The sequence below is a fragment of the Azolla caroliniana genome, unplaced genomic scaffold (assembly GCF_043228905.1).
Source record: "Azolla caroliniana isolate FFs.n. ecotype wild unplaced genomic scaffold, voAzoCaro1.0.p SCAF_3, whole genome shotgun sequence".
NCBI lineage: Eukaryota > Viridiplantae > Streptophyta > Polypodiopsida > Salviniales > Salviniaceae > Azolla > Azolla caroliniana.
In genome coordinates this window covers 14,624,784-14,643,082 of record NW_028230438.1, presented here as the reverse complement: position 1 = coordinate 14,643,082, position 18,299 = coordinate 14,624,784, and positions in this window count along the sequence as shown.

Here is an 18,299-nt window from a genome sequence, read left to right as displayed (position 1 = left end):
TGCACTCGGACGACATCATATGGTGATATGCGCCTTGCCTCGTGACGACCGACTCTACCCTGGAACGGATCGAAAGGAGTACAGGATCCGGGGGAACGAGAAAAACATTGAGGATATGGCGGTGCGGGATCCAAGGCGCCGGTTTCGTAGGATATGACATCCTATTTGCCCCGACGTTCCTTATGCGCGACGCTCGGCCACAACCGAGGGTAGAAAGATACACAGAAAAACGGGAAATAAAACTCGACACAAAGATGAGAAACATACACAGGAGGTTTACGTGGAAAACCCCAAACTAGGGGAAAAAACCACGGCAGCCCACGGTCTGCAAACTGTCACTATGTGAGAATGTACAATAGTGAGTTCACTGAGGCAACGACCTCGTGCTCAAAGATCTTCGCCACACGCGGCGGTTACAACAGAGGCAACAAGCTCGATCTCTCTCTCTCTCTCTCAGTACAGTTACACACTCTGATTTCGTGCAAAACAGAAAATGACAACAGATACTAAAAGTTTGCCCTAAGTCATATTTATACTAATATGACTTTTCGGCTATTTACAAATATAGCCTCGATGGGCTCTCAGAAACATATTTACGAATATGTCTCTTCCTCCAGTTCACACCGGGCCTGTATCATCTGGCTCTCCGTAGCCGGGTACTCCTCATCCGGATCACACCGGGCCTGTATCATCCGGCTCTCCGTAGCCGGGTACTCCTCATACCGTTTCCCATCCGCGCTGTCCTTCGCGCCGTTGTCGGGGATCGAACCCGGGTCGCTCGCGTGACAGGCGGGAATACTCACCGCTATACTACAACGACATCCTTGTGTTGGAAGTTTCGATCGAGTTACTAGTTCAGAGCATACACCCGAATGTCGAAAACGAGCCAAGGTTTCGTCGCCAGGACATGGGTCACCACGAAATTCAACTGCTTATGGGCGGGAATACCCACGAGTGCACTCAGACGACATCATATGGTGATATGGGCCTTTCCTCGTGGACGACCGACTCTACCCCGGAACGGTCCGAAAGGGGTAGAGGATCCGGGGGAGCGAGGCAAGCATTGAGGATATGGCGGTGCGGGATCCCAAGCGACCGTTCCGTAGGACATGACATCGGATTTGCCCCGCCCTTCATGCCATTGGAGAGGATCGAACCCGGGTCGCCCGCGTGACAGGCGGGAATACTCACCACTATACTACAATGACAGCCTCGTGTTGGAAGTATCGATCGAGTTACTCGTTCGGAGCATGGACCCAAATATCGAAAAAGAGGCAAGGTTTCGTCGCCAGTACACGGGTCGCAATGAAATTTGCCTGCTTATGGGCGGGAATACCCACGAGTGCACTCACACGACATCATATGGTGATATGCGCCTTTCCTCGCGGACGACGGACTCTACCCTGGAAGGACTCGAAAGGGGTAGAGGATCCGGGGGAGCGAGGCTAGCATTGAGGATATGGTGGTGCGGGATCCCAAGCGACCATTCCGTAGGACATGACATCGGATTTGCCCCGCCCTTCATGCCATTGGAGAGGATCGAACCCGGGTCGCCCGCGTGACAGGCGGGAATACTCACCACTATACTACAACGACAGCCTCGTGTTGGAAGTATCGATCGAGTTACTCGTTCGGAGCATGGACCCAAATATCGAAAAAGAGGCAAGGTTTCGTCGCCAGTACATGGGTCGCAACGAAATTTGCCCACTTATGGGCGGGAATACCCACGAGTGCACTCAGACGACATCATATGGTGATATGGGCCTTTCCTCGTGGACGACCGACTCTACCCCGGAACGGTCCGAAAGGGGTAGAGGATCCGGGGGAGCGAGGCAAGCATTGAGGATATGGCGGTGCGGGATCCCAAGCGACCGTTCCGTAGGACATGACATCGGCTTTGCCCCGCCCTTCATGCCATTGGAGAGGATCGAACCCGGGTCGCCCGCGTGACAGGCGGGAATACTGACCACTATACTACAATGACAGCCTCGTGTTGGAAGTATCGATCGAGTTACTCGTTCGGAGCATGGACCCAAATATCGAAAAAGAGGCAAGGTTTCGTCGCCAGTACACGGGTCGCAACGAAATTTGCCTGCTTATGGGCGGGAATACCCACGACTGCACTCACACGACATCATATGGTGATATGCGCCTTTCCTCGCGGACGACGGACTCTACCCTGGAAGGACTCGAAAGGGGTAGAGGATCCGGGGGAGCGAGGCTAGCATTGAGGATATGGTGGTGCGGGATCCCAAGCGACCGTTCCGTAGGACATGACATCGGATTTGCCCCGCCCTTCATGCCATTGGAGAGGATCGAACCCGGGTCGCCCGCGTGACAGGCGGGAATACTCACCACTATACTACAACGACAGCCTCGTGTTGGAAGTATCGATCGAGTTACTCGTTCGGAGCATGGACCCAAATATCGAAAAAGAGGCAAGGTTTTGTCGCCAGTACAGGGGTCGCAACGAAATTTGCCCACTTATGGGCGGGAATACCCACGAGTGCACTCAGACGACATCATATGGTGATATGGGCCTTTCCTCGTGGACGACCGACTCTACCCCGGAACGGTCCGAAAGGGGTAGAGGATCCGGGGGAGCGAGGCAAGCATTGAGGATATGGCGGTGCGGGATCCCAAGCGACCGTTCCGTAGGACATGACATCGGATTTGCCCCGCCCTTCATGCCATTGGAGAGGATCGAACCCGGGTCGCCTGCGTGACAGGCGGGAATACTGACCACTATACTACAATGACAGCCTCGTGTTGGAAGTATCGATCGAGTTACTCGTTCGGAGCATGGACCCAAATATCGAAAAAGAGGCAAGGTTTCGTCGCCAGTACACGGGTCGCAACGAAATTTGCCTGCTTATGGGCGGGAATACCCACGAGTGCACTCACACGACATCATATGGTGATATGCGCCTTTCCTCGCGGACGACAGACTCTACCCTGGAAGGACTCGAAAGGGGTAGAGGATCCGGGGGAGCGAGGCTAGCATTGAGGATATGGTGGTGCGGGATCCCAAGCGACCGTTCCGTAGGACATGACATCGGATTTGCCCCGCCCTTCATGCCATTGGAGAGGATCGAACCCGGGTCGCCCGCGTGACAAGCGGGAATACTCACCACTATACTACAACGACAGCCTCGTGTTGGAAGTATCGATCGAGTTACTCGTTCGGAGCATGGACCCAAATATCGAAAAAGAGGCAAGGTTTCGTCGCCAGTACATGGGTCGCAACGAAATTTGCCCACTTATGGGCGGGAATACCCACGAGTGCACTCAGACGACATCATATGGTGATATGGGCCTTTCCTCGTGGACGACCGACTCTACCCCGGAACGGTCCGAAAGGGGTAGAGGATCCGGGGGAGCGAGGCAAGCATTGAGGATATGGCGGTGCGGGATCCCAAGCGACCGTTCCGTAGGACATGACATCGGATTTGCCCCGCCCTTCATGCCATTGGAGAGGGTCGAACCCGGGTCGCCCGCGTGATAGGCGGGAATACTCACCACTATACTACAATGACAGCCTCGTGTTGGAAGTATCGATCGAGTTACTCGTTCGGAGCATGGACCCAAATATCGAAAAAGAGGCAAGGTTTCGTCGCCAGTACACGGGTCGCAACGAAATTTGCCTGCTTATGGGCGGGAATACCCACGAGTGCACTCACACGACATCATATGGTGATATGCGCCTTTCCTCGCGGACGACAGACTCTACCCTGGAAGGACTCGAAAGGGGTAGAGGATCCGGGGGAGCGAGGCTAGCATTGAGGATATGGTGGTGCGGGATCCCAAGCGACCGTTCCGTAGGACATGACATCGGATTTGCCCCGCCCTTCATGCCATTGGAGAGGATCGAACCCGGGTCGCCCGCGTGACAGGCGGGAATACTCACCACTATACTACAACGACAGCCTCGTGTTGGAAGTATCGATCGAGTTACTCGTTCGGAGCATGGACCCAAATATCGAAAAAGAGGCAAGGTTTCGTCGCCAGTACACGGGTCGCAACAAAATTTGCCCGCTTATGGGCGGGAATAGCCACGAGTGCACTCACACGACATCATATGGTGATATGCGCCTTTCCTCGCGGACGACGGACTCTACCCTGGAAGGACTCGAAAGGGGTAGAGGATCTGGGGGAGCGAGGCAAGCATTGAGGATATGGCGGTGCGGGATCCAAGGCGCCCGTTCCGTAGGATATGACATCCCATTCGCCCCGTTGTTGGGAATGAAACCCGGGTCGCCTACGTGACAGGCGGGAATACTCACCGCTATACTACAACGACATCCTCGTGTTCAGATGTATTAATCGTATAACTCGTTCAGAGCATGGACCCGAATGTAGAAAAGAAGGCCCGGTTTTGTCGCCAGTTTACGGGTTGAAACGAAATTCGCTCGCTTATGGGCAGGCATACCCACGAGTGTACTCGGATTAGTTCATATGGTGATATGCGCCCTGCCTCTTGGATGACCGAGAGTTCCCCATAAGGGTTAGAGAGGCGTAGAGGATCCAGAGAAGCGAGGAAAGCATTGAGGATATGGCGATGTGGGTTCCAAGGTGCCCGTTCCGTAGGAGATGACATCATATTCGGCCAACCCTTCCCACCCTTGACGCTAATCGAACCCGGGTCGCCCACATGACAAGCGAGAGTACTCACCACTAGACTACAACGACGTCCTCGTATTGGAAGGATTGATCGTATAACTGGTTCAGAGCATGGACCCGAATGTAGAAAACAAGGCCCGTTTTCGTCGCCAGTACACGGGTTGAAGGGAAATTCGTCCGCTTAAGGGTGGGAATACATATGAGTGTTGTCGAACGAGTTCATATGGTGATATGTGCCTTGCCTTGCGGACGACCCATAGTACCCCGCAAGGGCTCGGAAAGGGTAGAGGATCCGGGGGAGTGAAGAAAGCATTGTGGATATGGCGATGCGGTATCCAAGGCGTCCGTTCTGTAGGAGATGACATCGGATTTGTCCCGCCCTTCGTGCCGTTGTCGGGGATCGAACTCCAGTCACCCGCGTGATAGGCGGGAATACTCACCACTATACTACAATGACAGCCTCGTATTGGAAGTATCGATCGTATAACTCGTTCAAAGCATGGACCCGAATGTAGAAAACGAGGCCCGCTCTCGTCGCTAGTTTACGGGTTGAAACAAAATTCGTCTGCTTAGGGGCGGGAATACCTACGAGTTCACTCGGATGAGTTCATGTGGTTATATGCGCCCTGCTTCGTGGACGACCGACTATACCCCACAAGGGCTCGAAAGGCATAGAGGAACCGGGGGAGCATTGAGTATATGGCGATGCAGGATCCAAGGCGCCCATTCCGTTGGAGATGACATCGAATCCGAGGAACGAACCGAGGTCACCTGTGTGACAGGCGGGAGTACTCACCATTATGCTACAACGACATCCTTCTGTTGGAAATATCGATTGTACAACATGTTCGGATTGAGAATACCCACGAGCGCACTCAGACGAGATCATATGGTGATGTGCGCCCTGCCTCGCGGATGACCGATTGTACCCCGAAGGTCTCGAAATGGGTAGAGGATCCGGGGGAGCGAGGATTGTATTGATTATATGGCGGTGAGGGATCCTAGGCGACAATGCCCTAGGAGATGGCATAAGATTCGTGTCGGCCTTCGCGCCGTTGCCGGGGATTGAACCTGGGTCCCCCACGTGAGGCGGGAATACTCACCACTATACTACAACTACAAGCTGGTGTTGGAAGCATCGATAGTGCAACTCGTTCGGAGCATGAACCCGAATGTCGAAAATGAGGCCCGATTTCGTCGCCAATACTTGGGTTGCAATGAACTTCGTCCGCGTATGGGCGGGAATACCCACTAGTGCACTCAGACGAGATCATATGGTGATATGCGCCCTGCCTTGCGGACGATAGATTGTACGCCACCAAGGGTCGAAAGGGGTAGAGGATCCGAGGGAGCGAGGAAAGCATTGATGATATAACAGTGAGTGTTACGGGCATGACCATATAATATCCCGTGGTGAGAATTTACTGTAGTATTCTATACACGTGGATAAGTGCGAGGGTTAAACGAGAGTGTAAAGAAGGGGAGGATTACTTTTAATCCTCGAGACTGAGATAACCCATTAGGTGAAGTATGAACTTGCCTGGGGGCCTTGGGTATCGCTATAAATAAGAGGCTTAGCTACCCTCATTTGATCATTTGGTTGACTACGTCGAGACTCTGTCTTGTGGTGGGTCAACTCTTGTAGCGAGTGCGCCAGCACCAGGTACGACTTGACGCCACGACGGTGGTATGGGACACTGATTGAGGCTCGAGTCCGTCTCGATCCCTTCGCTCGGGGGTGGTCGGGTGGATCGGCACCCTTCTTTTTCTCTCTCCTTTCTATATATCTATCTATATTCTATCCTTATCTAATGCTTACATTAGTTCATGTCTCTAATAGTTGGTATCCAAGCTAATGTGCTAATGTTTCTTTTGTTGTCTTTTGTTTTGTTGATTGATGGTAGGTTATACACCTAATGATCGTACTTGGGAACTAGCCGAGAATCTTGACAACGCCTCCAATCTGGTAACTGAATTTCATCGTCAATATCCAAATAAGCCGAGCCCCAATTCATGATCGATCGATGTGCGGTCAGCCTTGATCCAGACAACGATCAACAAAGGAACTTAAGTAACTCTTTCCTTCTTTTTTTTCTATATTTTCTTCTCCCATCTAATCATGTGTATAGTCTATATGTAATTGTTTTCATTAATTCAATGATGTTGTAGTGGTAATTAATTGGTTTTATAAAACGTTTGTACATATGTGTATAAGGTCAATACCTCTTTTGACATATATTTAATATGTGATTAGTGCCGTATACGTACGAGGTTAATACCTCAATTGCGTATTACGCTCACATACATATGTTACGTATGCGTATGAAGTCAATACCTCAATTGTGTATTACGATTAACCCTTATTTTTGGATGTTTCGTGTGTGTAGACATGCCTCGATTACGTGTCTTGATTTCATCATATGTTGGCTATTTGATGTTACGGGTTTTTTTAATATACGTATATGTGGTCACGTGTTTATGTATTTGATTGTATATATGTGATAAATAAACATATACGTATATTTTATATTACGTGATCTTTATATCGAATGTTTTCCTTTTCGGGGAAAGGATCTTGGTGGCCGTCCTCACATTTTTATGAGAATGGCGTTGTCATCATCCCTTTTTTCAACAATTTTTTATTGTTGACATTCTCCTTGGTGTCTTCGATTTTATTACATAAAGAAATGCCTATAGCCACAATGATGTTGAGAACATAGGGCTTGACCCACTTCATGTGAGGTCGCTCCTATGACACACATATCCAACATCCCTCCCTCGTTACATGGATACAATGCCACCATGAGATCATTCTTACGAGAGGCATTCGTAATGACGTAACCATGTGATGGGCCACGTGGGCCTACTACGAAAAGAGGGCTCATTTGGCTTGACCATTAAGTTGCACTTTGGCGTATGCCATCGTAATTACGAGATTTGAGGTTACGTAACATACCAACATATTTTGTAGTAAACGAGGGGGAAATAAGGAATCTTGACATATATGTTTCTTTTAAAAAAACATATATGGGCAAATGCCTCGCATATCTCTTATATGCATGAAGCATTAAACATTCAAGAAGAGCGACCTACTTGGTTGACTCAAGTGTTTAATGCATTTGTTCTCGAGGTCCCGAGGTCAAATATGACCAAGACCATACAACATCGTTGATACATATCACTATAACACATGTTTAGACTTGAGGTGTAAGTGCATTTCGGGGTCCTCGTAATAGAATTAAAGAGCCGAAACCACATATGTGGGCACAGAAACATAGTTTATTGTTAACATTTTTTTCGTGTATAAACTACTCATGACGCGAACATACATGGTTGAGCCTCGAGGAGCCGCCATGAAAAAATCAATATAGAGATCAGGGAAAGACATTAATTTGTCACAACCATGGTTTTTAAACCACCTTTGTGTTACCATAGTAACCTGATCTTGAACCTCATCTCATATGTCTAGAGGGGTATTGACGTGAGATCATGATATCGATTAATGTTTGCCCATGATATGTTTACATCATGACATGATGTTATGACTATTTGTCTGACCTTATCCTATTTCATTGCCAGAAATAATCATTTAATGGCTCAAAATAACGACCCAATGTCATCCGCTCAAGCAGAAGGAACTCAAGGAGATCCTCCTCGACAAATGTCCATTGAGATGTATTTTTCCCAAATAACTCAATACCTTAGTTTCACCGTTCAACAGATGACCGAACTTCGGCAATCTGAAAGTGCTCTCGAGGCACGTTGTCGAGGTATTCCTCGCGGATGCGTGGAACGAGGCGGGACCTCAGGGGTCTTGTACCGAAGGGCAAGAGAGAAAGGAGAAGGGAGGGGACCCACTACGTGCGAGCGTAGATTCACAGGGACACGGCCCTTCGACACAAAGACGCGAGTGCGACACCGACACAGAGAGACACGAATGTATGTAAATATATATATCAACAAGAAAAACAACAAGAAGCACGAAGTCGGTTACAACCGAACAAGCCGGCGAACAGATGTCGATGCCTGTTCGTAAATGCACAGAAAGAAAGGAGTAGGTTGGAGGTGCTGCCGGAAGCACTCGGGCATTCCTCAGAGTAGCGCGAGCCTCCCGAAACCTGCACAGAAAGAAGCCACGGAGCTTGGGGGAGAGAGAGAGAGAAGCCTTTTTCCACAAACCAACAACACTTCGTCCTCCTCTATCTGCGATCCCTTCCCCCCTCCTCGTCTCCCTCCTTTTATAGGCAAGGAAGGAGCCGTTCCCCATTAACTTCCTACCTACCGAATCTACCTACCTAGGATCTACTATGTACAACATAAGGCGTACGTGCATGAAGAGCCGGTTCCTATGCTTCGGCGCACCGATTCCGCTTGTGGACGGTTTTCTTCACGACATCCGCCCCCACCTAACCGCGCATCCACCGGCATGCGCCAAATTGAGTTGGGACGGAGAAAACCGGTCCAGCCTTCATTCCCCGCCCGTCGGTTCTTCCTCGGTTTCGGATCGTTCGTCGTCGTGGTCCAGGTTAACCGGATCCGGCTCGTCGTCATGACGCTTCTTGAACGCTTTGATCCGCTTCCCAGCTACCGGTATCGCCATTCTCGTGCCGTCGAGCTCCGCCAGATGGTACGTCCCGTTGTCGTTGGCGCTTTGTACCACGTAAGGCCCGAACCACCTTCTTGCGAACTTCCGTGTCGCTCGGTGCTGGTTGTCGAGGCTGCTGTCGTAGACTAGCACCCAGTCGCCTTCCTCGATCTTCTTTGGTCGGAGCCGATGCGTTCGGTCGAACCGGGCTTTGTTCCTCGTCCTTGCCACCCGAAGCTTTCCCGCAGCCTGCTCCACGTCCTCCGGTCTTCGCTCGAGCTGTCGTATGCGCGCCGCCAACAGTTCCTCCCGGCTCATCTCGTCTTTCCAGTTCACGGTTGCCCATGAGGAGATCGTACGTTCCATCGGCATGATCGGCTTCTACCCAAACATGAGCTCTGCCGGCATGAATCCGGTTACCGAACTGTGCGTAGTTCGGTCCGCCCACAATGCGTAAGGCAACAGCCGCGGCCAGTTCCCGACTTGACCTCTGCATGCCCGTACTAACGCCTTGACGATCGGTCCGTGTCCACGCTCCACCTTCCCATTCGCCTCCGGGTTGTACGCAGTGGTAAGCGAGAGCTTGACTCCTAGCCGGTCGAACAGCTCCTCGGCCTCTTCGGCGTCCAACTCCCCGCGATCAGCCACAATCTTTGCGGAGATCTTCATCGCGGAGATGGCTTCTACCTTTGCCGGAGACGGCTTCCGGCCATATGGTCCACATAGGTGTCCGACCACCAGGATTTCTGATTGCCCGAAGGCCGATTTCTCCCCGGAGAAGGTGAGCCTCGCATCCTCTAGCCTTTGTAGCACCTTCTCGTAGTCGTCGATGTGTGTTGCCACGAATTGCCGGCATTCCTCCGGTCCGAGTGTTGCGTCCTTCTCTTCCACCGGGCACCCCTTGATCGGGATGTCGTCTAGAAATGGCATGGTGATGTCCGGTATGCAATCCCTCAGTACCTTGTTCATTGCATTCACCATGTGGGCCACCGAGTTGGTCCCTCCTTGTGGCAGGGTACACATTCGCACTAGGCCGAGGGGAGTTCGCATCGTCGTAATGTCTCTGCTCTCCACGGCTAGCTGGAACTGGTCGTACCCTGAGTATAGATCACTGACCGAGTAAATCAACCTTCCGGCGAAGGCCACCGCGAACTCGTCTATGGTCGGTCCGATTCCTGCGTTCCGAATGGTCACTCTGTTGACCGGCTGCAGGTCTTGAATGAAGCGCATCATTCCGTTTTTCTTTGGTACGGTAAACCATCGGTTCGAGTATGGGGCACTCAACGGTTCGAGAATGCCCATATCGACTTTTTGCCTCAATAGCTCCATCAACTTCGGGATGTGAGCTCTCGGTACTGGAATCGGCTTGAGATTCCACGGCACATGCGGTACCGTGAATATCACCATCGGCTCCACGATTGTCGGGTCTGCGCACCCGATCTCTTCCGGTGAGAATGCGAAGGCTTTCCCATGCCTTCTGAGCATTCTCCGAAACCGGTCTTCCTCCGCCGGCAGTAAGAACCCGCCCCCACCTATTTTGAGCTCCCGGAGCGTCCCGTCGGTGAAGGTGTGTCCTATGTAGACCGGATCTCGTAAGCTGGGGTCCGACGCAATCCCTCTGATTCGGGACTCGCTGCCCTCTGGTAAGGGTGCCGCAACTGGCCTTACCTTCCGGTCCACAATCTTGTACTTTGTGCTAACTCGGGCCATCCGATCTGACCCGAGCCCCTGACTGAAGTTCGCGATGACTTCGTACATCTCTTCGGAACATACCGGTATCGTCCGGTCTTCGTTAAGGTCTTCTCTGGCTACCTTCCTCAGCATCCCCAAGGTGTCGTCGAAGGAGACCGCCTCCACGGCTCCGCTGATTTCCTCGTCCGGGCTGAGAACTCCGCACGCTCGAAGTCGCTCCTCTTCTCTTGCCTTTTCTCGGCCAACGATGCCGACTATCATACACCCTCCGTTGTTGGAGAAGCAAAATTTTCTACCTATCGTACAACTGTGGGGTCTTTCCCGAGTGTCCGTACTATCTCGGCCCCACGTCTTGACAACCCTCTCTAAAAATCCTCTCGGTTCTCGCCACCGAGGGATTCGCGGTTTCGCTCGTGGTTCGGCCGCACCGTCAGAAATTGGACCGAATGACGCCCGTCCTGGCTTTTGACCCTCGCGTAGGCTGAACCATTGTCCAGCACTTTGGTCTCCATTCTCGCCGCCGTGATGTATGATTCCCCTAATATGACATCTCCTGTACAAAGAAGTGTTGGTCAATCTCGACGTCGCCGATCTTGACTCGCACGTTCGGGCAGGTCCCGTGCAGTTCCTCGGTGGCGCGCGTCGCCGCCCGTATCTTCCACCCGTGCTTGGTGTTGATCGGCCACTTTCCCTTCTTATAGAAGTCCATGGACATCAGGTTTATTTCTGAACCGTGGTCCACCAATGCCACCACCGGTTCCTGAACATCTCCGATCTTTATCGAGGTCTCCGTGGTCGCTCGGGCCCAGTGTGGCCTCGAATAGTGGCTCTCTGCCCACTCATCTTCCAGCGCCAAGTCGTCGATGTGCGTCGTCCGCACCTCCACCGGTCTTTCCGGTTCCGTCTCCGTTGACAGCCTCTTTCGCTTCACCAAGTCCACAATGGAGTCGTGGAACTCCTTCTTAGCGATCCCTAGCACCTCCCGCAATGACAGCTCCACTTTGTTGTCGAGGATCCGTTCTTCTAGGACCTTTCGTAGGTCCGTGGTCCTTTCTATTTCCGTCCCCAGTCGGTATCCGCCCTTCCTGGGGTTATCTTGCGCGCTGAACCCACCGGCATCGTTCCGTCGTTGCCCGAATCGGGTCTTGTATCGTTGTGAGGGCCCGGCCGCTCCGGCTTTCCCCACTCATTTGTCTTCTACTAGAGCCTCGTAGTTCCGACAGGCGGCTTCTACGAAGCCCGTCTTCTCCTCGACCGGGTCGCTCCACCCGGTTATTTCCCGGACCCGTCTCTCAGCGCGGTCCGCTTCATCTTTCCTCAGCCATGCGCCGGCGAGGCCTTCCAGCATTGCCGACCAGAATCCGTCTTTGCTCTCCTTTCGGCCCTCGTTGCCCCCGACCCGAATACCGGCCGACGCCGAGTAGTGGATGGCCTCCACGTGTCGGGCCGCTGCCTCTTCCATCAGTCTCTTCATACCTCCTCGCCCGTCATTCCGGTTTAGGGCCCTTCTGGTATCGCCGGCGTGCACCTGGCCTTCCCATAGGTACACCACCCGGTTCCTCAACGCCTCTGCGAAATCGCCGCAGTCCTTTCGAATGTGGCCGACCTCGTCGCACCACATGCACCTGTTCCCTGCTACCGGCCCTCGGTCACGAGCCGGTTCGCCGCCTTCCCTTCGAGTCTGGGCGATCTGGAGATCCTTTATAGCCCGCGTCAACTGCTCCAGCGCTGCTCCTCCGGACGAGACATTGACCATGCCGGTCGGAGCCGACCCGGTTTCGAGCCACTCCCGGGCTTCTGCCCTTCGCCCTTGCGATGCCAGTTCAAGCCTCCTTGCTGTGACAGAGCCCGCACCGGCCGCCCCGTTATCAGCCCATTCTCGCCGTTTGTCGAAACGGCCACAGACTCTCTTAACTGCAGCCCAGTCGGTCGTCAGCCCGTCTTCGGTTTCCAGCAAGGAGCCGACTTGATCCCGGTCCCACTCGTCCACCGACTTGACGAACAGTAGGACCCGGCTCGTATCCAGAATGGTTCGGTCAAGCGCCGAAAGGCGCGCAAAGCGTTCTTCAAACTCCCGGAGGAGTGCCGACGCGTTTCTTCCCTTGCCAGGGGACTCCACCCATTCCATGAAGTCCCGTTTCGAAAGCCGGAGCGCGTCGTCCAGCCCGTATTTTTCTAGGAGTCGGCCTTCGAACTCCTCCCAGGTACGGCTCTCCGCCCGTACCTCGAGCACCTCCGCATGGATGCTCGGCATCGCCACTCGAGGGAATCCGGCAAGACGCCTCTCTTCCGGAATGTCCCGCATCAACATTTCTGCCCCATAGGACGCCAAATACTTCATGGCATCCTTTCCGCTGAACCGGCCGATCATACCGACGACCGCCTCAATGGCTCTGTCGAGGGCGCCGGTGCCCTCGCGTGCGCTCAATATCCGGTCCACGGCCGAAGCCATGGCCTCTGCAAGATCCGACCCCCTCATCTTCTGCTCTTCTGCCGCCTCCTTCACGTCGGGTTCACTAAGATGTCGAGGTATTCCTCGCGGATGCGTGGAACGAGGCGGGACCTCGGGGGTTTTGTACCGAAGGGCAAGAGAGAAAGGAGAAGGGAGGGGACCCACTATGTGCGAGCGTAGATTCACAGGGACACGGCCCTTCGACACAAAGACGCAAGTGCAACACCGACACAGAGAGACACGAATGTATGTAAATATATATATATCAACAAGACAAACAACAAGAAGCACGAAGTCGGTTACAACTGAACAGGCCGGCGAACAGATGCCGATGCCTGTTCGTAAACACACAGAAAGAAAGGAGTAGGTTGGAGGTGCTGCCGGAAGCACTCGGGCATTCCTTAGAGCAGCGCGAGCCTCCCGAAACCTACACAGAAAGAAGCCATGGAGCTTGGGGGGGAGAGAGAGAGAAGCCTTTTTCCACAAACCGACAACACTTCATCCTCCTCTATCCGCGATCCCTTCCCCCCTCCTCGTCTCCCTCCTTTTATAGGCAAGGAAGGAGCCGTTCCCCATTAACTTCCTACCTACCGAATCTACCTACCTAGGATCTACTATGTACAACATAAGGCGTACGTGCATGAAGAGCCGGTTCCTATGCTTCGGCGCACCGATTCTGCTTGTGTCATGACAACGTGTCATTGGCTTACAACGTGAGACTAATAGACTTGATGAGCGACAGGGTGAACCATCGTTTGTCGTTAAGCCAATCTGCACGTGGCTGAGCCAATGGGAGTCTCATTTTGAGCTCTATCCCATGCCAGATAGTACGAAGATTGCATATGTCATCCGAGAACTAGGGGGTAAGGCCGCCGCCTAGTGGCGTGGGCTCTGAACTTTGGGGAAATTGCCCGATACCTGGACAGATTTTGTCACAGTTTTTAAGGGCCAATTTCTACAACCTCCCTCTCGAACCGAGGCAGCACAGACTTTAATGAACCTCTCTAGCAGGAAATTTTCCTCGCTAGAAGATTATGTTCACCATGCTAGAACCCAAATCCAAAAGTCGGGTCTAGAAGGGGACAATTGGTTGATAGCTTGTTTTGTCAATGGCATCCCCAATTCAGACTATCACTAGATAGTGCACAATAAGGATCCAAAATCCTTCGAAGAGGTTGTTGAAATAGTTCTTCGCTATCAACACACTTCGAAGAAGTACCACACCAAACCCAACGAAGCGCCCGGGACTAAGCAGTGGCAATTTGTTGGGAAATGCAAGACACGCAACGAATTCATGGATCACGATTGTAAGCGACAACATCCTTTTTGCGTATTCTGCAAAAAGAAGGGTCATACAAAAGAGGAATGTCGAAAGCTCCAACGGAAAGAGCATGACAGCAAAGCTAAATCTATAGACCATAAAGGTCAGATTCCTAATGTCCTTCAAGTCTATACACATCATTTAAGTAATTGTCAATATTCTTTCCCTCACTATGTATTGGGTCCCAATGATTTACTACATGCAAACAGGTATATCAATGGATCTCCCGTACAATTTTTGTTTGATTCGGGAAGCTCACACAACTTTGTGAACGATTGTTTGGTTCAGATATGGGGAATCCAACCCACCATAAGTGATCACAGCTATACGGTGCACTTGGCTAATGGGAGTACAACACATCAACGGGGCGATTATTTCATTAGGAATTTCTATTGATACTTATATAGAGGAAGTAGACTTCCATGTAATGAATCTTTGAACCACTGATGTAATACTGGCTTATCCCTGGGTCTATAATAAAAACTCTTCTTTATCTATTGATTGGGTTCATCATTCAATAACATTTGTACTGAATGATTGTACTCATTTTATTCAATGTGTAAAAAAACAATCCCTCTCGATTGTTTCCTCTCCATCAATATCTGAGTTGTCTTGTTCTCTATTTTATTGTGTACTTGATCTGGACATTCACGTTTACAATATCGATAATGTCTCGGTTCAATTAACATATTTTGAACAACAACAACTTGATGGAATCTTAAATGATTTTCGTGATGTTTTTCCAAGTGAACTACCAGATGGGTTACCTCCTAAACGTAATATAGACCATCGTATAGATATTGTACCTGGCGTTGCACCAATAAGTATACCTCCTTATCGCTTAAGTCGATCCGAAGAGGATGAGGTATCTAAGCAACTCAAGGACTATTTACGAATGGGTTATATACGTTATAGTAAATCTCCATGGGGTGCACCAGTTCTCTTGGTTAAAAAGAAAGAGGGCACATGGCGTATGTGTATTAATTACCGACGCTTGAATAAAGTGACGATCAAGAATTCGTATCCATTGCCCTGGGCTGACGATCTAATTGACCGTCTCTAGGGAGCTTGGTATTTTACGAAACTTGATCTTCATACTGGCTACCATCAAATTCGTATAAGTGAGGACGATGTTCCTAAAACGGCATTTCGTACGTACTATGGCCATTATGAGTTTTTGGTTATGCCTTTTGGTTTGACCAATGCTCCGGCTACATTTCAACATGAAATGAATGACATTTTCCGAGAACAACTTGGAAATTTTGTCATTATTTTCTTGGATGATATTTTAGTTTATAGCCGTACATTACAAGAACATGTTCGCTTTGTTTTACAAACATTGCGTGACAAACAATTTTATGCGAAGATCTCAAAATGTGAGTTCTTCAAGAAATCAATTACTTATCTTGGACATCTCATAACTGAACGAGGTGTTGAAATTGATCCTTCTCGCATCGAGAAAATCAAGCTTTGTCCTACTCTTCGGAACATTCGAGAAGTTCGATCATTCCTTGGTTTTGTTGGGTTTTTGCGAAAATCCCTTCGTAATTACTCCCAATTAACGAAGCCGTTTACTGATCTTTTAAATGGTCAAACACGTAAGTGTACATAACCTATTGTCTGGAATGCTACACTAGACCTCGCCTTTAGGGAATTCAAGGCCCTGGTGTGCAAGGCTCCTTCACTTCTTTCACCTGATCCTTCAAAACCTTTTGAGGTTGAAACCGATGCAAGCGATTATGCTATATCAAGATGGTAAACCAATAGCATTCGAGAGTAAGAAACTTGATTCTGCTCAATGTCGGTATACCGTTCAAGAAAAGGAATTATTTGCAGTTATACATGCGCCCAAAACATGGCGCCATTATCTTTATGGAAATCGCTTTGTGGTAACTACGGACCACGAGTCCTTGAAATATTTTTGTGACCAACAAGACCTGAAAGGTCATCAGGCATGATGGGTTGATCTCATCTAGGACTTTGATTTTTCCATACGATATTAACATTGTCGCCGATGCACTAAATTGCATCCGTGAAGTTAACATGCTTAGCTTCACTGAAATAACATCAGATCTTTATCATCACCTTCGAGGAAAGTATCTTGATGACAATTATTTTGCAAAATATTGGGCAAGAGTTGAGTTTGGAACTGACACCACCACATCCTCGAAGGAATCCTTCCACTTTGCTAACGGTCTGCTCTACCGTAATGGGAAGGTTTGTGTTCCAGATTTACCCGAGGTAAAAAAGAGGATTCTTTTTTAATGCCATGATGCACCTTCACCATGACACCCTGGAATACATCGTACACTCGTTCTCATCTCCACTCAATTCTATTGGCCTAAGATGCACCCTGACATACATAGCTATGTGACTAAATGTCACCAATGCCAGGTTAACAAAGCCGAGCGACTTAAAGTCACAGGACTTTTACATCCCTTGGACATTCCCGATAATAAGTGGGAAAGTATATCCATGGATTTTATTGTTAGCCTTCCTCGCACCCAAAAAGGCCATGATGCCATCTGGGTTGTGGTTGATAGACTAACTAAAATAGCCAGATTTATTTCTACCAAAACCACAGTAACAGCTCCTGAATTGGCTTACCAATTCGTTGACGAGTTATTTCGTTTTTATGGGTTACCGATGGATATCGTGAGTGATCGAGATCCAAAATTTACTAGTGACTTCTGGATGCAAGTCTTTAAGAAGTTAGAAACTTCGTTGAGCATGAGCTCCACGGATTTGTTGGGAATATGTCCCTCCAGTGGGAGGATGACCCGACAGTTCGGAAAGCCGACCGTCGAAGAGTCGGAAAACAGGAGCCGAGTTGATGAGGAACCGAAATCGTGTAAATAGCCAACTCGGGAGACTATACTTGTAAATAGTCTAAGTGTGCACTCCATGAGGGCTACGTATGTAAATAACCAGATATTTGCGTAAGTATATATGCAACTAGGGAAAACTTTTAGTCAGTGTGTTAGTGAGATGAATAGACTTAGAACTGTAGAAATACGAAGATAGAGAGTGAGAGAGAAGGTAGAGTCACGCCATAGTTGTGTGAGTAACACTGGAAATTTGCGTAAGTATATATGCAACTAGGGCAAACTTTTAGTCAGTGTGTTAGTGAGATGAATAGAGTTAGAACTATAGAAACAGGAAGATAGGGAGTGAGAGAGAAGGTAGAGCCACGCCATAGTTGTGTGAGTAACAACAAACGCGGCTGATACACTCGATAGAGTGTTGTATTTCTCTCGGTGTTGTATATCCACTTTGTATAGTGAAGAAATATATTCACCTGTGGTTTTCCCCGTTTTAGGGTTTCCACATAAATCTCTGTGCACCATTGTTCATCTTGTCTTTTCTTGGCATATTTCTGTGATTCGTATTTCAGTAGTGTCTGTTCATTGTGATTTATATTCTGCAACGATTTCTCAACAAGATCATCCTCAATCCGATGGACAAACATAACGAGTAAATCAAATTATTAAGGACATGCTTCGAGCATACATTGGTACAAAACCAACAAAATGGGAACATTATCTCCCAATTTTGGAGTTTGCTTATAACAGCTCCAAGCATATGTCGACGGGATATAGTCCTTTTATGTTGATATATGGTTTTCAGCC